We start from the raw sequence: 22,162 nt of genomic DNA, 5'->3' as shown, positions 1-22,162 counted from the left end.
GGTCAGGGAGGCAGGACCTTTTGATTCCGAGAAAGGGCTGCCTAAGATATGAAACCCCCAGGCGCTCGTTTCCCCTTCCTTAGCATGCAGGCCAACAGGCTGAGAGTCCTCTCACACCTCACGCTAACATGCTCGGTGTTGTGCTCCGTCGGCCTGATGGGACGCTAGCGTGTCAGGGCAGTTCCCATCGGGAAACACACAGCGTTTTGCCAGGCAAGCGGGGCATGGGCTAGAATCCCTGATCCTTTCTCCCAGGAGTCCACCTCGGTGTCTCCAACAGGCCTCACGCCCTTCCCACAGAGGCCCAAAACGAACCCCCCAGAACTCCTCACTTGGTGTGATACGGTTTCCTCACTTCCGTTTCAGAATGATGCTGAAAGTCTTCCGGAGGATCTTGGAGGAGGGGGAAGAGGAGGCGTAAATCAGGAACGTTAAAAGCTACAGTGTGGATTCCTCGAAGTACCACAGTACCTGGGAACACCATCCCTTCCCCTAATAGGGGTGCGCAGCTGCGGGAAATTGAAGGAAATATTGCAAAGGGCTCCTCTGGCAACACAGTTCTCATTCAAACTTCACCACTGAAGTCAAATGGGGTCCATTGCTGCTCCTCAAGACACGGGGACGGCTGTGTGGCTCGGGTAGCCATTCCATGTGCTAGAGGGCACAGTGATATGTTGCCAGCAGGGGGCTCCACTTATAATGTAAAGAGGGGGAACAATACAATCCGACACCCAGACATTGACATCGCACCCCGCCACATCTGACAGGAAAGACTGCATCGTAAGGAAGAATGTGTACAGAAGGGCTACTCCACCGCCACCCCCGCCCACGTACAGTGAGGCAGGCATCTTCCCTGCGGCTGCTGAGAAAGATTCTGTTTGCTGATATGAATTCTCCCTTTTCGAGACTACCAGCTAAACACTCTACAGTAAACGCTCGTGAAGCCTTTGTATTTTACCAGCTTGAGGAAGACCCCGCGTGATAGCTGCGTGGCATTTCATGTAATGCCACCTTGCACAGTAACCTTTTACTTCGCATCGGGCGATTGCCCTGGGGTGGGGAAGCGTTTTGCTTTCATGAATCCAGCTCACAATCCTTATTCATGTATTCATATTTGTTTTCCCAAGGTTTACAAAAGTGTGTCAAAGAAAGTTTATAGACTGCATTTCTGTGGGACTTTCTGAAGCAACTGCAGTCTAATGCCATGACCTCTCTTTAATGAAGCTCCTGGCATAAATCATATCTGGACTCTTTAATAGCCCCCACATCCACTCCCCACAAGCCATTGTAAAGGTCTGGCAAAAAAGTGACTTGCGAAGACCATACCTGCCGACTTTTGCTTCAGAAAAACCCATAGGATGACATCATTGCACGCCCCGCCCCCTTCTGGGCGAGATATACGTTCATCTGCCAATACCTCGATGTGATTGGCTACCATCGCTCTGTTTGTAGCCAATCACATCGAGGTCTGGGCAGAGTTAGTGGAAGGGGCGGAAATACCAGAGACTCAGCCTCTTCCCCTGAGATCTGGAGAAGAGCGTGAAAACCGGGAGTCTCATGAATAAACAGACAGGTATGAGTCCAGGGCCTTAAGTGGCCCAGTGCCAACCGGGGCCGGGCCCTGGCAGTCTCCAGAAATGGCTCCCGAGCCGGGGACCACCTCCGACTAGCAGCAGCCAGCCAACATCTCAGGCAGCCCTGTAGAGGCTGCACGGTTATACGAGCTGCCTGCAGGTGTCAGCACTTCGGTTTAGAAAAAAGAAAAAGCATCAACTTTTCTTTTTTCTAAACCAAAGTGCTGATACCTGCAGGCAGCAGGCATAAACGTGCAGTGTGGGCTGCCTGATGTCTATGTACCCGAACAGGAGGAGGGCTGGAGGGCCCAGTCTCTCCTTTTGTTTCGAGTAACTAACTAGTCATCAACCAGCATGATGCTGGGTGATGACTAGTTACTCAAAAACTAAAGGAGAGACTGGGCCCTCCAGCCCTTCTCCTGTTTCAACTACAGCCCTTTCATTCAAGGATCCCGTGGTTAAAGCGGGCTCCTTGAATAAAAGGGCTGCCTGCTGCGTGTGAGCTGGAACACACTGGTGTCACACCTTTTACTGCGCCCAGCCCCTTCTTTTGTTTAAAAGGAGGGGCTATGCGCACCAAAGGTAATAATGGCAGTGTGCCCCAGCTCCAGCTTTTACCAGCCTCCCCCTCCCGCCCTTACTCGAGGGGGGGGCTCGTTAAGGGGCGTGTCCTTAGGCCACACCCCCTAACTAGGCCCCTGCCCTCGATTTCCAATCCCATTTAAAGCACTGGGTATGACGAAGCCTGGAGATGTGTTTACGTTTCTGATCTCTAGCTTCTTAAGCACACATACAAGCCGTGCCATGAACTAATGTAGTCCTTGTGAAGGGTGTGTGCCAGCATATTATCAAAACCATGGGAAAAGATACCTAGGGGGGGGCAGAGACAATGCTTACCATGGCCCCCCTGTGTCCCTACGGTGGAGCGTGATTGGGGGAGCGGAGTCTAAAAAGTGGTATCGTACAGAATAAAATCCAACCCTGCATGTTTAAAAGATCATGGGCTGATTTAAAAACTGTCAGTGGGGATTAATCTAGTCAGACTTGGGGATATTCATAATAAGCCTGTGCTCCTAAAGGGCGCGTGGGGTGGAGGACGATCAGGTCACGTGCCAGGCTCAGCACGAGCTTGACGGACCCTGCCCCTCTGCCCGTCAGCCTGCCGGCGTCTGTCTGGCCTGTGAGAGGCAGGCCACCTGTCAGCCTGTTGATGGCGCCATTTGTCGGCCAGACTATCAATCTCTCTATGTTCAGGAGTGCAAGGGGGGGGGGACCCTTCTCCGCAGATGAGTGATGGTCTATGTGAAAGCATAGCATGCATTAAAGGGGCCACCTTTACCTGCCTTGCTTCCACTGGCACACACAGCACAACTCTCTCCACACACACCCGTGTGTCCCTCAAAAAAAAAGAAAACTAAATCACATTGACACGCACACACACACACACACTTGCTTCAGGAGGAATGGTTCCCTCTACAGCGAGCAGGCCCAAAGCACCTGGTTCTGCCACCCATTGACAGAACTGGCGCCTGACACAGGGACACTGGTATTCATGGTGCCAAAGCAGAAGCGGCAGCAGTCTGGGCTGGTTCCAGGAGGCGGTGCTGCTGTCGCCGACTTCTGATAGTCTCATTGAGTGCCACCCAGCCAGAAATGCAAGGCATGTTCTAATTAGAGAGGTAAAATACTGTATGTAAATTGGCCCAAGTGAAAAGTAAGGCGTTTGGCCACATTTACTGCACTGCTTGGATTATTTAGTTTCTTTGTTTCCTTTCATTTGGCAGTTCTCAAGTGAAAGTATTGTAAAACGTTTCAGTTCAGGTAACGGAAGTCAACATAAGGAGTTGGTAGGAGCTCATTGACAAAGTTTACTAACACAGAAGTCCCAGGTAAAAGGCTATTTTTTTCTCCCATGCACAATCACATCTGTCCCAGTCATTGTGCAATGCCGCCATCTTGCGTTCAGGTAATAAACTGCTACTCTGTTGTGCCATAAAACTGGGACTCGTGTGCATTAGCCTCCTGCCACCGTCTGAACCCTGAATTCCGGCACAATTGTTCTACCCTCCACCCACCAATGGGCACTGGGCCTACAAAGCAATGTAAGGCTGCATTTAATGCCTGGTGTTTTCCCCTTTTGTGGTGCAGGTTTGCTGCCCCATGCAAAGGACGAGGAATTCAGAAAAACCAATGGACACCTTTTCTCACACATGCTCTTCTCCGTTCATTGGCATGGTGACGTTCTTCGACCACTTAAGCGTGCCTTCAGCCATCCCCGTTCTAAGGCTAACAGTGCTTTATGGTCAGTGCCGGTCCCAGGTTTGCTGGCGACCCGTGCAGGGGTCAAGTCCTAAAAAATAAAGTGGGGGGTCTCAGCAAACGCAGTGGGATGTGACGTTGCCAGAAATTAGCATATCAAGGTGAAATGTGCACATTTCATTAAATTGGCTTTGCATAACCACCCAAATGGAACAGGACGAATGGCATTTGCCTTTCATAAAATCAACACACACACAACCAAGACAGGATATTTTCTTCTAATAGTGTTTTTGAAAACTTTAAAAGGTGTGCATGTTTTTAAAATCCAAGAACCAATATAAATGTTTTCCCTGGGACTTGCACTACCGAAATGGGATATTTCACCTTTAGTTGTCTCTTATTTTTCATCAGGTTATATAGTTTAGTGGTGAAGTGTCGGGCCTACATATCTGCCCACTGCGGTTTGATCCCCAAGGTTGCCTTTAATTCATAAATTCAGAGAGGACATTCCATGTTTTTCATTTTACCTGTGGGGAACACTTAGTCCCCCCTCTGAAAAAAGTGGGTGGACTCCATCCCTCCGCGTGCACCCCCGACTTGAGCCCTGGACCCGTGTGAGATTTTTCTATGCGCCCCCGGGGTGGGGGCAGAGAGAAAAAACATGTCTCCCTGTCCCTCGCCGGGCGCTGCCCTTAAACACAATACAAGAACAGCAGAGGGCTCAGTTGCTGTTTTTGTTCGTGTCAATTAGTGAACTGAGGGACCCTTGGTTCACTAATTGACACTAACAAACACAGTAACGGTGCCCCCTGCTGTTCTTGTATTGTGTGTGTTTCCGTGCCATGGCAGGCGCGGGTGCTTCTTTATTAGGTCCTGGTACCGCACCAATTGAGCCAATTGCAAATAAAGGGCGCTTTGCCTCCAGCTCACTGTCATGCAAACTTAAGCATTGTTCTGGGGGGCACCCTTGTGCAGTCACACCCTCTGAGCGCACCTTAAACTGATGCTCTTTATGGTGACAGCATGCAGTCTGTGTCGCCGGGCCCAGTGGAGCAGCCCTGGGCTGGCAACAATTGCTCAATCCTACCTCCACATCCTGCTTGCTAACCCGCAAAGACAAATGAAAAACCCACCGGGGAAAAGACCCTTTTATATATCGGTGTCTAAGACAACCAGTGGGTGTATGGGCCCTGAGTCAGTCAAGGGAATGGGACTGGTGTTCTGTACCAGGAGAAGGGCCCCAGACCCTGTTCAAGGCCCTCACGCTAGCCGAGACTTGGAATTCCCTCTGGGCTGGTGTGACCAGACTTTCAAGACACAAAACCGGGATGGCCAACAACATAAAAGAAGGACTGCCCCACTCACAGCTCATCTCCCTCACCACAATCATCAACCACCCTCCCTTAACCCGACCCAACTCACTGCCACCGCCCCCAACCCACAGTATTTCTAGCACTGCTCCTACATATAAATTGTGACATGTTACTCTTATTGACATTAGATGCATTGCTATTTACTGATTTCTCAGCTGGTCTCTGTGGTGGAAGCAGTTAATGCTTGTTACAGGGACCAGGAAGGTTTGCGGTGCGAGCCCATCCTGACCCTTTCTTTCCCGCAAAGCCTGGGCCAGTCCCCTCCCTTTCCCCAAATCCAGGACAGGGTTTCTAAATTTAAAAACCTCTTGGGACGGGGTTACAGACAATTTAGAGAGCCCAATTCCGGGAAAGACTTGGCAAAGCCGGGGCGCTTGGTCACCCTACTCTGGGCCCATGCTGGAGGGAAGATAACGATCTCCGTCTACAAGAGTGTAGGAGTGTAGGAGTGAGAGAGGATTTTAGTTTTTAGTTGGAGCTATTTGGTGGCGCTTGCACCACCTAAATGCCTAAACTATTGCATTAGGGCACCAGATAGGGAGAAATGGCAGTCTCTGAGAGTTAATTACTTATATAGAGCTGTAAACCTGCTACTGGCATAATAAAAATGTCTTAATCAGGTCTGCCATCAACTGCTTTTTTATTTTCACTGCGAGCAGTGTTAAAACCCAATGAGAATGCACTCAGTATGAGAGATTTGTTTTGGCTTGCATGCCTTTGGAGGCTGCTACTGTAACCTTAATTTAAGAATGGGAAAAAAAGATGTTCTTATCTGCCTTGCTCAACATGTTTCTATAGCAATATATATGTAGTCAGTTTAGTTTGTGACAACATTTATTTTTCTTTTCAAGGTATTGCTATAAAAACGAACTTTATTTCACCTCTTGAATACCAAACCCAAACAAATACTTATACGATATGTGGCCAAGTACTGAAATCGCAGACAGGGCCCTATTCCTGGTTTCACCATTTAAGCAATTTGTGTGATCCTGGGCATGTGATTTAATCCTGCATTGCCTAATCTGACAACATTGGGAGTCCCTATACGTGAGTTAGTGTGCAGCTTTTGATATTAAAACATCCCGTCTCGTGGTTTACTAAATGTTAGAGTTGTTACATAGTAACAATAGTGAAAATTCACGTATTGCATGCCACACAGTTATTTGTCTCTTAGCTTTTACATGGAAATGCCTATTAATGTCTCCACCAATAATGCCCCAGAGTATCAAACACAAACACTCTTTGGAAGGTTATTTCCCATGATGTCATTTCTGATCATCTCAATGCATTGCCAAGTGAGGCGGTCTGCTTGTTTATGGTTGCAAAGGGCCTTGGAAATAACAAGACAGCCTTTAATAGAAATCTAATTGGTCAGTCCCATTATGCATAACAGTGCCTTAGTCTTTTTGTGTGTGTGTGCTGTTTATCATACACGTGAATGGGTGCGGAGGAAAGGGGGGGGGAATGATGCGTCTCGAACAGCACGTACCACACACTGTTTGCTCGTCCAGGTAAGAGAAGATCAATCACTCGTCCAGATACCAGAAGATACGTCACTTAGCCAGGTAGGAGAATTTTAGTCACTCATCCTGGTAAGAGAAGATCAGTCATTCTTCCAGGTAAGAAGATCAGTCCCTCCTCCAGCTAAGAGAAGATTAGTTAATCGTCGAGTCAGCCATCCAGGTAAGAGAAGATCAGTCAATCATGGAGTCAGCCATCCAGGTAAGAGAAGATCAGTCAATCGTCAAGGTAAGAGAAGATCAGTCAATCATGGAGTCAGCCATCCAGGTAGAGAAGATCAGTCAATCGTCGAGTTAAGAGAAGATCAGGCAATCGACGAGTCAGCCATCAAGCTAAGAGAAGATCATACACGGTTGCTCATGCAGGAGCCCCAAAGTTATGATATGATAATGATATGATATGGCATTTATAACGCACCTATACACAAGTGTTTCAGTTGGGGCCAGAACTTCAGTTAAGGTTCTTGGGGCCATTTCAGGTCAAAGTGTAATGCCTATAGAGCTGGCAGGGCCAGTTAAGCAGAGACAGACACAGGTCTTGCTGTGGGTGGGATACCCCAGAACATGAAAATAGGCTTCATAGCAACCAAAGAATATCTTAGCGGGATCCTGGGTGCAATGCCTGCAGAGTGATCTCCTCGAAGAGACACCACCCACTAAACCCATGGAGTGCCTTCAGGAGCATCATGAGTCTGAATGCCCTTAATGGCTTCTTTTTGAGAAAAAAGAATGGAATCAGAAACCTCCACCTAGTCCTTCTCAGGGTCCTTTTCAGACCACACTGTTTTCTGAGAGCGTGTGCACCGAGTCCATCAATCCCTGATGCCTTTTGATCTTTGAAGGACCATTGCAACTAATTTCCTTGACTCCAGGAGAAGATTCGAGAAATCTATGGAATAGCCTGCACAAGCTCCATCCAGTCCCCACTGCTCTGATATCTGTGCTTCTGGTATCTCCCAGTGCTTGAAGGACCGCATCAGATGTGACACGTGAATCCCCTGAGAGCCAGTAGTTAGCACTAGCAGGGGCTGTAGCACTAGTCTGGGATATGGGCACGAGCAGGCCACTACGGCCTCTTCCGCTGGGATTATAGGAACTTCCAGTTGCATGGCCCGCCATGGGCTCTGGCACCGGGACACATCTGGCTTGACAAGACCTCTGCTTTATACAGAAGAGGACAGTCCTGTTGCAGAAATCAAAGGCAGGTTTGACCAATTTCTTCAAAATGGAGACGAACCTTAGGATATGCACCTCCTTTTTTCTGAAGCAGAGTTACCCTGAACTGCTATAGAGTAACCATCCGGGGATACAAATGTTCAGACGGCATCGGACATCTGACAAAAACTGGCCATGGAGCTCCCTGGCCTGCTACTGCTGACTTCAGTCCTATCCAGCCCAGAGAGACTCAAACAGGGATGAAAGGTCCTTGTTCAGCGACTGAGCTGGATCCACTGCATAAAATGCCTCTTGATTTGAGTTGCACAGGACTAAACTCAGCGTCAACCTTTTGGTCCATGGCATCAGAGGGCCGTGCCTCCTCAGATGCACCCAAGATATGTCCTGGCAAATGAGGGGAAGGAGTGTGCCAATCATTAGGATGGGTAATGGTTCCCTACCTCACACCTGGCAACCAGTGTCACTTCAGGAGAACTGGGGAAGCTCGCCTCTTCCAGATCTTCCATTCTCTCTCCTAAACCTCCTGACCACAGGGTGTGGAAACATGTATTCATTCCTTCATGTTATTATTTGGGCAATAATTGAGCATCAACCTCAATTTGAGAGTCAATGGAGCGCTGTAGGATTGCAAGCATAGATTAGACCAGGGGTCTGCAACCTGTGGGTGTCTAGATGTTTTGGAGTACAAACCCCATGATCCCTATCCATTGAGCATACTACCTAGTGATGATGGGAGATGTAGTCCAACACATCTGGAAAGTCATAGGTTGCAGACCCCTGCAATAGATGGTTCTATGGCATGGGTGTACAGCCTTGACAATATAGCATTTATTACAGTATCCCGTTCATGATATAGAGGAATCGTCCAATGCTCCCCGCTAACAGTAAATGTTAAAACCGGGGAAAACAGCTGTGGAGGTGGAAGAGGGATGTGGGCTGTAAAGAGTGGTCATCAGGAGGTATACTGGGATAGATGAGTACAGGGGTGTAGCGTACAGGTGTGAAAGTGTTCCGTGAAGAGCATGGTCCTGGTTTCTTTTCTGCATGTGCTGTATGATGGTTTTAGGGACTCTGATGTTGAAAATATGAGGGTTTACAGTCCGGGGTATATACAGAGAAGGCATGTTTCCTGGTTCTTTATTTTTTTGTGTTTCTGCTGCTGTAGTCTGAGCCTATCCTGACTTCTGGGGATGCGCTCATTGCCAGAGATGGTGCAGAAGTGTGCATGGTGGCAGCTTGCTTTGAAGGTGATGCATGCATGTATGGGTAGCCAGTAGACTTGGATGTGTGTGGGATTTATTTGATGCTGGCAACTGTGTGGAGGACACTTCTCATAGGTGCTAGGGTGGTGGTCGGAAGCCCGGTGACTAGGGTGCCTCCTCTGCCTAGGTGAGACAGGAGCAGGGCTGCAGTGGATTGAAATCTGGTGTCTAGTTGGAGCGATATCATTTCACGCAGAAGAGATAATCAGCTCTCTGAGTTTTCCTTGCTGTGCGTTTCAAAGGTGAGGTGATTGTCTGTGTGACGTCCCAGAGGAAGCCCAGCTTGACAGCTGCAAGCTGAAGTCCTTGAGGTTCATGGTGGACAGCTACGGCTGCATGCAGGTTGTCCGGTGTTGTTGGTGGGGAGTAGGAATTCTTTCTCGGTGGGTTCAGTTTGAGATAAGTGTTGGGCCACCAGATCTGGATGAGGGGAAGCCTTGAGTTGATGGATGGCTTCTATGGAGGATTTCATCAGATAGAGGTGTGCCTCATCTGCATATCGGTGGCTGACTGGCTAACGGGGAAAGTTCCCAGGGGCTCAAGATGGAGGTTGAACATCATAGGTGATCAAGGGGTTGGATTTCAGGTGATGGTATGGCTTGAATAGGCCATCGATTCTGACCACCTGTTCTGACCTTGCGACTTCCAAGTTTACGCCAATGCTGAATCATATCAGATAAGTCAGAGGGACAGACTTGTTTCCCTCTCTGCTGCACCAATTTCTTCAGCAGTCCGGCGTTTCTACTGCCCGCAGAACCAATCCTGGGGAGAGGGTATCCAGATTCTGTTGCAGGGAACCCAAAGTTACGGACACCCTGCCATCAGCGAGACTATCCACCTCTGTCCAGTCCATGTGGACTGTGCGCCCTGATGGGAGGAAGAACCAGCATGCCAGCATGACTGATCTTATTCTTGGGCTTGACAGGCCTTGTGTCCGATTCCTCCACTCCGACTGAATTCTGAACAGTCCTTTGGCCACAATGTAACAAGCTGGACCATCGTCCTCCCAGAAATTCCTGCAGAGCATGCTGTCCTGCCCGCATTGCCAGCACCTGCCTGAGCAACATAAGTAGCCCACTCGCCTCCGGGCCTCGAGGGCCGGATCCATACCGGGTTTTCAGGATACCCCTCATTAATATTCATGAGATCAATTTGCATTCAATGGTTCTCAGACTATGCAGATTTGTCCTCATGAATATTAATGAGGGCTATCCTGAACACCTGTCAGGATTCCAGCGCCCGAGGCCCGGAGTTGGACAACCCTGAACTAGAAGAAAGAAAAAGGACATCACTCAGGGTGTTCTTGTCATCCCCGCCACCTTTCCCCCAACAATGGGCTTCCTACCAGTTTTTCAGATCTCCACTGCCACGGATACGCAGAGGGAAAGGCAATGAGGAAGGACTGAGTCTATAATATGTGTTTAAAGGCCACGGATCAGACCTGCCTTATCCCGGGAACACCGCCGTGGGAGTCTACTTGGAGGATCCGGACCCAGTATATTGACTCTACCGCATGGCATGCGCCTGGAACCTGCATGACCCCTGTGCAGCCGCAATGTACCAAACAGGCATCTGGGATCCAGGCCCGCCCACATCATCTTACCAACCCTGACTGAGAACGATGGCACTGCATGTCTGCGTAGCTCCCACACGTCCGCACAGGGCTACAGTAGCATGAATAATAGACACATATTAAGCCAACACTAACCTGCGTAGTAATGTCCAGGGACCTAGCCCCCGGTGTGGTGCCTGCCTCTCACACGGCACAGGTAGACAGGCAGAAGTTTTTTTTATGGGTTCTATGGGGAGGAGTGGATGTTTAAAGGCCATGTGGAGGAGGGAAGTGAATGTATTTTTAGGGTCCAGAAGGACAGGGAGGTCGCATAAAATGGAGCTGGAGGTGCTGCAGACTTTGCCTTCCTCCTTTTTGAATGGAAGCCTGGATGCTGTGTGGCCTTCATCCTGTCATTATTAAGGACTGCGATGGTGAAGAGGCACGAGGTGGTAATGTGAAGTTGAGGGACACCAGGGCCGCGCGTTGAGTGTGTCATGGGAAGCCACATCTAAGTCATTGCTTGAGAGAGAGGAGGTGTTGCAGATTAGTGGGAGTCAAGCGTGCACTGACAGCCTGTAGAAAGCAGGTGTCACAGGTTGGAGAGAGCGGTCCTGGCATTGCAGGCCCAAGTGGCCAGAGAAACCCCAGACCCCGCTGTAAGGAGAGAGAGCACTGGCTTAGCTAGCTGAAAGGATCCGAGCGCAACCTACCATGCTGGTCAGAATCGAGCACACACTCACAGGCTGGAGAGAGCGGGCATCGCAAGGTGGATACTCGAAGGGAGTAACCCTACAGAACACAGTGCGGGCCTGAGTGGGCAGAGCGACTCCCAACCTCCCTGGAAGGAGAGAGCCCTGGCCTAGCCAGCTGAAGGGAGCCGACTTGACTGCTCAGGAGAGCAGGCCTGGCAGGTTGCTGAGCACACACTCTCAGGCTGAGCAGGGTGGGCCTGGCACTTAAAAGAGCAGCCCTGCGCCTCATTCCTCGTAGACAGAGAGCGAGTACTGGCCATGCTGAAGAAACCCGGTCTGGCTGGAAGGCAAAGCAGGTCTCACAAGCTAGGATGGCACATGATAGCTGCCATTGAGCATGGACAACCCAGGACTGGCACTGAGTTCTTAGGGGGTACCGCTTCCATCAACTGAAGCCAGTAAGGCCCCCTCTCTTTGCCCACCCCCTGCGTCCTATTATACAAGCAGTGTTGCCATTTGGTCTGTCTGGGGTTAACCCACGCTTGACATCGCCACGAAGTGAACCCTGAAAATCGCATTTGTTCTAGGCCTTGTCCGGATTTGGCGGGGATGGCACACGGAGAGGAAATAGGTGGGAGTCTGGTCTGAGCTTCACAGCTGTCCAGGATTAATGTGTCTGGGCTTGCTGCCTGGAACCCAACCGCGGCTCCGCGGGGTGCTGCACGGTTCTATTGCGCCAGTCTGGGCCCTTCTGATCCTTGAAGAAAGAGTGGGTGAAGAGTGGGTTCACCTCAGGCCTCCTAATTAAGACTGGTGGGGTGTTGCGGAAGTTAGAAGATGACAGACGCATAGAGGGGATGGTAGGGGGTGAAATGCAAACTGCAGAAGAGAGGGGAGCGATCTGTGTAAAGGGTTATAGGGGGCTGTGTTGACATTTAACGATCACTTATAACTGTTTAAGGAGCAAACATACTTCCCTAGAGTTCATTCACTGACTATGAGTTCCGAAGGGGCAGAGGCGGCTCAGGCCACCCAGAGCTCAGGCCCAGGCCCGCTCGGATCTCGGCAGCGGGTGCTCAAGTTCCCCAGAGGGCAGCATTCTACGGATCTCTGTGAAGGCTTGCAGATACGAGCCTGTTCTGTTTATCTGCGCCCCAGGTGAGACCCGGCAGAGGGCATCCATTTTCCAGAGTAGGCGGGAGGCACGCTGCTCGCGGATCATTACCAGCCGAGTCCAGGTATCCATCTTAGTCCCCGTGTATCGAGCTGCGCGGATTCCGCGGGACTGGGCCAGCAATGCTTTTGTGGAAGGGATTCGATTGGTTAAGAAACAGTAGAACTGATCGATGGCTTCCCACCCCCATCCGACCCATGGTGCTGTTAGTGCTCCATTCATCTGGAGGGGGGTCTGAGAAAGCGTGCACTACCCGGAAGCCACTTATCGGAGGGCTGGCCAATTGAGGCGCCATCTGGGAGTGGAGGGCTTGCTAGGGGGGGCTAAGGGGGCTATAGCCTCGGGTCTTTTGATAGAAGCGCAGGGGCTACAACCAAAGGGCTAGCTTGCCCCGTGACTCGCCAGTCCCAACATCAGGGTAGGCCTGGATCTTTTCCATGCCTAGCAACACCTGACAGTACCAAGATGTGTATATATATATATATATATATATATATATATATATATATATATGGCAAAGGTACACTTAGGTGTTCAGCAGCATTGCTGCCTAGAATGTCATGGGACCACTGAAATGACCTGCAGCAAAATGTGCCAGAAATAATCATGTCTTTCTCATATAGCGCAATGCACCCATAGGCCTCAGAGCACTGAAATAACAGTAGACATTATTATCCCACAGTGTGGTATTCAGTTTATCAACCTCGGAAAGATGAAAGGCTGAGTTGATCCTGCCAGGATCTGAACCCGCAACAGCAGGCTGCACACAGATATCAGGGGCGAGCGCTTAGCTCGCTGTGCCATCTGGCTGGCTAACGAGGCCAGTTCTGAGACCTCAAAGGGCCCACATGGCCCTGGGACCATGCCACGCTTGACCTTTTTTTTAAGGCTTTTTTTAACATTTCCAGACAGGAGTAGGCTAATGAAATTCAACCCCTTTTGAGTCGGGATAGTCTGCAATGGTACAAGCCTGCACCCCGGCCCCTCTTATCCCATCCCTGCTCCAACCATGCCACCTTACAGGCCTCCCCATCTTTTCTGTTTCCTCTGAAGTATCATGTATACATGTAGCGCTTCATAAGGCGCCACAAAAATACATATCTGAAGCTATGCATTCATTAAGCACATGCTTTCCCTAGGAGCCTGAAGATGCCAGTGCCTGGGTATCGGGCGTGATGCAGACACTGTGTGTTCGCACACCATGCAAACGATGTATAAGAAGCTGCAGTGCAAGAAGGCGTTGAGCGCCCACGTTGCACTTGAGAGCTCTTTGGACCCTTAAGTGGAATAGCAGGCCGAGGCGCACTGGCAGAGCTGTGTGTGTAGGTCTCGGTACAAGGAATGGCTCCTCCCTAACACCTAAATCCACACACCTCCCACTCCCCACACTATCGCAGACCGGATGGTCTTCTCCTCACGGTTTCCTCATAGGCAATACAAAAGGAAGAAACCCCTACTCACATGGGAACTGGGGGATGCATGTCATACAAACACTGTCCCCATTGGGAATTATGGTCTGCAAGAATATGTTCAAAGAACATTCAGTGGCAAGAACACAAAGGAATCCCAGCGCTTGCATACACAACACATATTGACTAGATGGCAGCGGGTAATTGTAAGGTGTTCTCCTGAAGGCCGTTCACATGCCGAAAGGCCGGCATTATATTTTTGAGATGTGACAGCATTATTTAAGGCACACAAAATGGATTCCTTTGGCTAATTAGCTTTCCCAATTAATGGTTTGGTGTCCAATCAGAATACTCTGAGGCTTTGAGGAAGAGCTTTCGTCTGCTCGAAACACGTGTCAGGCTGACCTTTGAAAGAATAACTATTTCTGCATCTATGCAGCAAACCTTACAGTGACTGGCGCAGAGTGATTGTACAATTTTCTAACTACAAGAATATGTATATGTTCTATTATGACAACGTATGTAGAACTTAACGCAATCAATTCTACTATAATGCTTGGCTACTGATAACCAATATCTGCTACTAGTTGCTGATAATCAATAGTTCTTTAATTTGAAGTGCATTGTGTAAAAAAAAAGTATTAACGTGCAATACTAATGCAATAAACTATTGAAGCATATAACGAACATACACAGGAGATTGATAAAACAGACACCAAAAAGTCAAGGAATTACATCACAATAATAACGTTTAGGCATAGAAAACAAACATTACACAATGTCAATAAAATTTTAAATTAGGAAAAGAAATGCAATTTGTATAGCAATTTATCAGAGAGTGGTAACTCCGCTTGGTACCTAGGTTGCATGTATGTCAAGGCATGACAACCCCCAAGCAGGAAAGGGTAACTTATTGAAGTGTAAATTTACTTGAATCACTCAGTATTCATTCCAATAAATAGTTTTACTTGTGGAGTAAAATATTTACCTTAAATGATAATTTTTTCACAGAATTCATTTTGCCTGAAAGGTCAATTGCAGTGTCCATTTTGGTTGTAGGGTATGACACTGGAAAAACGTTTTCATATAGGGTCGACGTGAGATCACGTTTCGGCCCGAAGATAGATAAGAAAACCTTCATCAGGACCAACAAATTAGAAGGCCCTGCATAAGTAAGGACTGATAAAGACACGCAGAAATGATTAACTATAATGCAAACAGTTAAATGATTGCCCAGTGCAAAGGGAAAATGACTGAACTCACCGTAAGTGGTGATGAAGGTGGGTGCATCAAATAGGACCAAGATGGATTCTTGGACTGAATATGAAAAATTCACATATTGGTATATCTGAAATTGAAAAGCCGAAACTGAACGTTTCTACATATGTTGTAATAATATAAAGTGTATGTATTCTTGTAGACAATGATTCCCAAAGGGGACATTTTTTTTGTGCGACACCTCAGTGTTTCGTCACCTGGTTGCTTGTAGATCACTTGCTGCCAAATTGCCCGCCCCCCCCCCCAGTCCCTTTGTTCATATGCTTCCCTCGCCCGGTTCTTCCCCCTATGGTTGTAAAGCACTCCGTTGACTTCTGAAGCTAGTTCCGCGCTCCCTAAATACCTTAATAATAATGTATAGAAGTAGGTGTGTGAGCTGAGGGCAGAATTTCCTGGAAGTAGGTGTGTGAGCTGAGGGCAGAGTTTCCTGGAAGTAGGTGTGTGAGCTGAGGGCAGAGTTTCCTGGAAGTAGGTGTGTGAGTTGAGGGCAGAGTTTCCTGGAAGTAGGTGTGTGAGCTGAGGGCAGAGTTTCATGGAAGTAGGTGTGTGAACTGAGGGCAGAGTTTCCTGGAAGTAGGTTGTGAGATGAGGGCAGAGTTTCCTGGAAGTAGGTGTGTGAGCTGACGACAGAGATTCCTGGAAGTAGGTGTGTGAGCTGAGGGCAGATTTTCCTGGAAGTAGGTGTGTGAGCTGAGGGCAGAGTTTCCTGGAAGTAGGTTGTGAGATGAGGGCAGAGTTTCCTGGAAGTAGGTGTGTGATCTGAGGGCAGAGTTTTCTGGAAGTAGGTGTGTGAGCTGAGGGCAGAGTTTCATGGAAGTAGGTGTGTGAGCTGAGGGCAGAGTTTCCTGGAAGTAGGTGTGTGAGCTGAGGGCAGATTTTCCTGGAAGTGGGTTGTGAGCTGAGGGCAGAGTTTCCTGGAAGTAGGTGTGTGATGTTAAGGGCAGAGTTTCCTGGAAGTAGGTTGTGAGATGAGGGCAGAGTTTCCTGGAAGTAGGTGTGTGAGCTGAGGGCAGAGTTTCCTGGAAGTAGGTGTGTGAGCTGAGGGCAGAGTTTCCTGAAAGTAGGTGTGTGAGCTGAGGGCAGAGTTTCCTGGAAGTAGGTTGTGAGATGAGGGCAGAGTTTCCTGGAAGTAGGTGTGTGAGCTGAGGGCAGAGTTTCCTGGAAGAAGGTGTGTGAGCTGAGGGCAGAGTTTCATGGAAGTAGGTGTGTGAGCTGAGGGCAGAGTTTCCTGGAAGTAGGTGTGTGAGCTGAGGGCAGATTGTCCTGGAAGTAGGTTGTGAGCTGAGGGCAGAGTTTCCTGGAAGTAGGTGTGTGAGCTGAGGGCAGAGTTTCCTGGAAGTTGGTGTGTGAGCTGAGGGCAGAGTTTCCTGGAAGTAGGTGTGTGAGCTGAGGGCAGAGTTTCCTGGAAGTAGGTGTGTGAGCTGAGGGCAGAATTTCCTGAAAGTAGGTGTGTGACCTGAGGGCAGGGTTTCCTGGAAGTAGGTGTGTGAGCTGAGGGCAGAGTTTCATGGAAGTAGGTGTGTGAGCTGAGGGCAGAGTTTCCTGGAAGTAGAGGTGTGAGCTGAGGGCAGAGTTTCCTGGAAGTAGGTGTGTGAGCTGAGGAGAGATTGTCCTGGAAGTAGGTTGTGAGCTGAGGGCAAAGTTTCCTGGAAGTAGGTGTGTGAGCTGAGGGCAGAGTTTCCTGGAAGTAGGTGTGTGAGCTGAGGGCAGAGTTTCCTGGAAGTAGGTGTGTGAGCTGAGGGCAGAGTTTCCTGGAAGTAGGTGTGTGAGCTGAGGGCAGAGTTTCCTGGAAGTAGGTGTGTGAGCTGAGGGCAGAGTTTCCTGGAAGTAGGTGTGTGAGCTGAGGAGAGATTGTCCTGGAAGTAGGTTGTGAGCTGAGGGCAAAGTTTCCTGGAAGTAGGTGTGTGAGCTGAGGGCAGAGTTTCCTGGAAGTAGGTGTGTGAGCTGAGGGCAGAGTTTCCTGGAAGTAGGTGTGTGAGCTGAGGGCAGAGTTTCCTGGAAGTAGGTGTGTGAGCTGAGGGCAGATTGTCCTGGAAGTAGGTTGTGAGCTGAGGGCAGAGTTTCCTGGAAGTAGGTGTGTGAGCTGAGGGCAGAGTTTCCTGGAAGTAGGTGTGTGAGCTGAGGGTAGAGTTTCCTGGAAGTAGGTGTGTGAGCTGAGGGCAGAGTTTCCTGGAAGTAGGTGTGTGAGCTGAGGGCAGAGTTTCCTGGAAGTAGGTGTGTGAGCTGAGGGCAGAGTTTCCTGGAAGTAGGTGTGTGAGCTGAGGGCAGAGTTTCCTGGGCAGAACAGTGCCTGATTCTTAGTGATTGGAAAGCACAGTACTGCATGTCAAGCCTAGGGTGCTTTGGCAGAGTTTGGGTGGGTGTAGGGGATCCGAATACTTAATCATTAGTTAGGTTGAAATTTAGACTTAAGGTGCGTTGGTGGTGGCCATGTGTGGGTGCCTGTAATGAGAAAGCAGGCAGCGATGTGGGTCCATATGTCGGGCCGTTGTTACATGTAGCCAGTAGTTATCTAATTACCTTCTTTGTATGTACCCCTTCTTGGGATTATGTCATGCCTATGCCTCTAATGCCATGCCCATGGCTTTAATCTACTTCCATGTATCCGCTTGTTCTATGTCTTTTTCAATATCATATGTGATGTATTATCTTGTGATGTAACTAAGCTGTAAATTATCTTATGCTCTGCGCCATGATACCCACGGGTCTGGTGCGCAATACAAGTAATAAAACAAACAAACATACATCTTTACAAAATGTGCCCCCCACACCCGAACCCGCTCTATGGCACTTTCTTGCCCAGCACTCTGTTACCGGGAACCCCATACGTTATTCATTCACTCGAGTGTGGGAAGCTCACCCAGACCATGACGTCTGGTAGGGGATAGGCTCCCATCATGGCGCGTGCGACCGCCGAGGCGTCGAGTGCTTTTCTCTATGATGTCCCAGACCCCAGCCTTGCACCTGCGCCTCTTGACACCCTCAAGCGGCGTGCTGCAAACATCCTAGCGTTTCCCAACCCAATCAGTCTGCGGTGACATCAGAAAGCGATGGAGTGCCTCTCCGCGTAAAGGATCCAGCAGTTATCCTTTGTAAATTACCGCACTAGCCGGTGTCGCGGGGGCTTCCAGGGGCCTACATCATTGGTTGTCACTCGTCCCCGCCACAGCGCACATAAGGAAAGTGACAAGGGAGATATACGGTATCAAAAAAACTGAAAAAAAAACGACATCAGCACGAATTTAAGATCCGAGAACAAGAAAGAACGCGCATTAGTTTGACTGTTTTATTAGCCAAGCGGAATTTGGGGAATAGCAATGGCTGTGCTGTTAGATTTGTCTTAAGAATTTATGGCTAGATTCAAAGTTTTGTTTATTCAGGAGGATGGAATCTTCCATAGCAGAGCGGAGGGCGTGCAAGGCGGGGCGCTAATGATGCCCCTCGGAATACACGACACATCACGGCAGTGAATCAGTGGAACAGCTGAACAGGCAGTGGGGTCATGGGAACAGGAGAAGGGGCAATGGTGTCAGTGAAACAGAGGAAGGGGCAATGGGGTCAGTGGAACAGGCTAAGGAGCAGTGGGGTCAGTGTAACAGGCTAAGGGGCAGTGGGGTCAGTGGAACAGGGTAAGGGGCTGCGGGGTCAGTGGGACAAAAGAAGGGGCAATGGGGTCAGTGGAACAGGGTAAGGGGCAGTGCGGTCAGTGAAACAGAGGAAGGGGCAATGGGGTCAGTGGAACAGGCTAAGGAGCAGTGGGGTCAGTGGAACTGAAGGGGCAGTGGGGTCAGTGGAACAGGCTAAGGAGCAGTGGGGTCAGTGGAACAGAAGGGGCAGTGGGGTCAGTGTAACAGGCTAAGGGGCAATGGGGTCAGTGGAACAGGAAAAGGGGCAGTTGGGTCATGGAACACTAGGAAGGGCAGTGAGGTCAGTGGAACAGGAGAGGGGGAAGTTGTGGTCGGTGGAACAGGAAAATGGGCAGTCGGGTCAATGGAATTGGAAAAAAGCAGTGTGGTCAGTGGAACAAGAAGGGACAGCAGAACATGAAAATGGGCAGTAGGGTGATTGGAACAGGAAAAGTAGGCAGTGGGGTCAGTGGAACAGGAGAATGGGCAGTAGGGTGAGTGGAACATGAGAATGGGCAGTGGGGTCATTGGAACAGAAGTCAGGGGCAGTTGGATCAGTGGAACCGTAGAATTTAACAGTTGGGTCAGTGCAATAGGAGAAGGAGTAGTGGGGTAAGTGGAACAGCAAAACGGGCAGTGGGGGCGGGACAGTGTGTAGTGGGTGAAATGGACAGGCAACCAGTGTGCAATGATACAAGAGTGGCAACGCACCTGGAGAGTGGGTGGGTGTATAGTGTCAGTTGAACAGAAGAAGGGGCCATTTTCCAATAGGACAGAAGACTTAGCGGGATCAGTGGAAATGGGGATACTGCAGCGAGTGAACGGAAAAGGAGAGTGAGCAGGGGGTCAATGGAAAAGGGCAATGGCCAGGTGGGACAGTAGGTCAATGATACAAGAGAACTGGTGGGGGAGGGCAGTGTGCCAGTGGAACTGAATGGTAGATTGTACAATGCCAATGGCACGGGAGACTGAGCTGGTAGTTGAAACACAGGCATGTACAGCATCTCAATGGCAAGGAAGAGTCGACATTGGGTGAAATGAACAAGTGAACAGATAATGTGCCAGCGGAAGAGGTGCACTGGAACCTCAACAATGTTTTAATTGGCTGCTCCCCATTTTGACCATGCGAAGGCATGAACTCTGTGTTTTGTGCCCAAACATTTGGTGACATAGATGAGTTCTTGTTACACTAGCAGTTCCAGTGTTCAATTGAACCTAAAGTGGAAACCAGCAGACTCATTTTAACTACACAAACTCTATACCCAATGGTGCAGAGCCACGTGGGAACTCAGGTGTCAAGAGAAACTTGCCATGCGTAACCCGGCAGCGTTCATTGGGCTGTGTGTCCAAAGCACTGGGGGCAGCGTGGAAACCCTACATGCGCCCTTGCCCAACATTAGATCTACGAACAAGGATCTTCTTGTTCGTGCTATCGATTATCGGCTTCATCGGAAGAATGTGTCATAGAACTTGGGAATCTGATTATAAGAAGTAGATTTTCACCGAATCTATTGTAAAAGTACGTTTTGAGCAACGCCAGAGTAGACGCGTCCTCTGCCAGCCCCAGAGTGCTCTCCGGATATGGACTACTTTGAACCAATCGGCTCCGGGACAGCTCTGATCCACGAGCCCCTTAACACTTCCGGTCCTAGGACTGAGCCCTGTTTCACCAGATAGGGGAACGGCTGCGCGCTGTGGTGGGAGCCCAGCCTTCTGGCTGCCTAGTCAGCATGGCACCTCTATGACCAGTTCCTTTAGTCACACCGAGTGAAAGCTCCGTAGCAGCAAGGTTCCTCAGGGAAAGACACAGATCCTCATATTAGGTCGATGGAAACTTAATACCGGAGTTATCAGTCCAATCGGGCAACTCTTCCAAGAGTCCCTGACGCCCACCCCGTCTTAAAATGTGTCATGACTCCAAGGCTACAGAATTCGCCAATGGTTAGTGATGCAGCCAGAAGACTTCCGCACAGAATCCCTGAATTCCCCAGCATTCAGCCAAGCTCAGTGCCTTCAGTTTGGAAGACCTTTGAATCTCTTTCGGAAGCGCCCAGCCTCCTCGATGAGCTGAAAGGTTACCTTGCTTGCTGTGTCCTCGCCAGCCTGAGATTGGCATCCAGCACGTTGGCACAGCCATCGTCCTGGACATCCCACTGCCTCGTGCAGCAATTCTGCCTGGCTTTTGGGAGCCCCAACCTGGCCTATGGAAAGCCTGGGAGCAGAGACCAAAGGATTTGTTTGAATGCCCAAAAAGCTCATTTGGGGAGACCAAAAGAACAGCTCCGGGAAGTTGAGAGCTGTGTACATCGGTGGTAACTGCTTTGGTGCTGGGCAAGTGTTGCACTGTGTAATCTATTGGCAGAGTCTCCTGGCATGAGACCCTATGCTTAGAAGCAAGGAGTGCAGGTCTGTGGCAATCAATTAAATGTACACAGGATTTCCTACACCTTTCTCCATCGCTGTGACATGTTTCTTTTCCAGATAAAGGAGAGAGAGAACGGGCCAGCCCAGAAAACACAGCCCATAATCTTCTTAAGCAGTCTGGGCTGACTTCACTAAAGCCCTTTCAGAAAAGCCCTCTGGGGGGTCATCGGGATCTTTTACATGCTATTTTTGAGGAGTTGACTTTTGTGGAATTTCGCTCGCGTGTGGATCATTATTCAGGATTGTTTGTCCATTATTATGAACAGGTTAGTCATGTTTCAAGCCTGACTTCATTTAGGGATAACCCATGCATTTCCAATGTGTTTGGATCTTATGTATTGTCCTCCTGGTTTCCTTCCCTTATCTTCCTCTGCAAGTCTAGTAGGTGTCATGTTATATCCTTCCACTCTTTCTCTCGTCAGATCTCCTCTATGTCTCTCTCCGCTGGCATCTTGACACTGTACGTGAGATACGTCCCTTTCTTACTGTCGCTACTTCTAAGAGTCTTATCCTCCATAATGCTTTCCTTACTCGACCTACGCTCTTTCTCCCCTGAATTCACCCTCCAGTCCGTCTCTCGTCTTCCTTTTCAGGCAAGCCCTTCCCCTCCCTGCTCCCCAACTCATCCTCCTTGGCCTTTCTTGGGTGCCCTCCTTTTCTGCCAATCTTCAGTTGTGTTTCTTTGTTTTGTCTCTATTTGTCTTCATGGTCTGGTTTCATCTTCTCTCTTGTTTTGTTGTACTCTCCTTCTACGTCCTTTTCGCTGTTCCTCGTCTTCCTTGTGCAGTCCCGTACCCATTATCTGTCCCTTCTTGCCCTGAAGCTTTGGAATTCTCTTCC

The 22,162-nt window shown here is 49.3% G+C and overlaps 1 protein-coding gene across 2 annotated transcripts in view; it reads left to right on the top strand.

The window, feature by feature from the left end:
• CADM4 (cell adhesion molecule 4) overlaps positions 1 to 22,162 on the top strand; it is a 1,490,292-nt gene that overhangs the window by 825,781 nt on the left and 642,349 nt on the right. The window lies entirely within an intron of this gene.

Source organism: Ambystoma mexicanum, chromosome 1q (genome assembly GCF_040938575.1).
Source record: "Ambystoma mexicanum isolate Mex_15411 chromosome 1q, UKY_AmexF1_1, whole genome shotgun sequence".
Taxonomy (NCBI): Eukaryota; Metazoa; Chordata; class Amphibia; order Caudata; family Ambystomatidae; genus Ambystoma; species Ambystoma mexicanum.
Note: the sequence above shows the minus strand (reverse complement) of the source record. Positions and strands in the feature narration are given on the sequence as shown.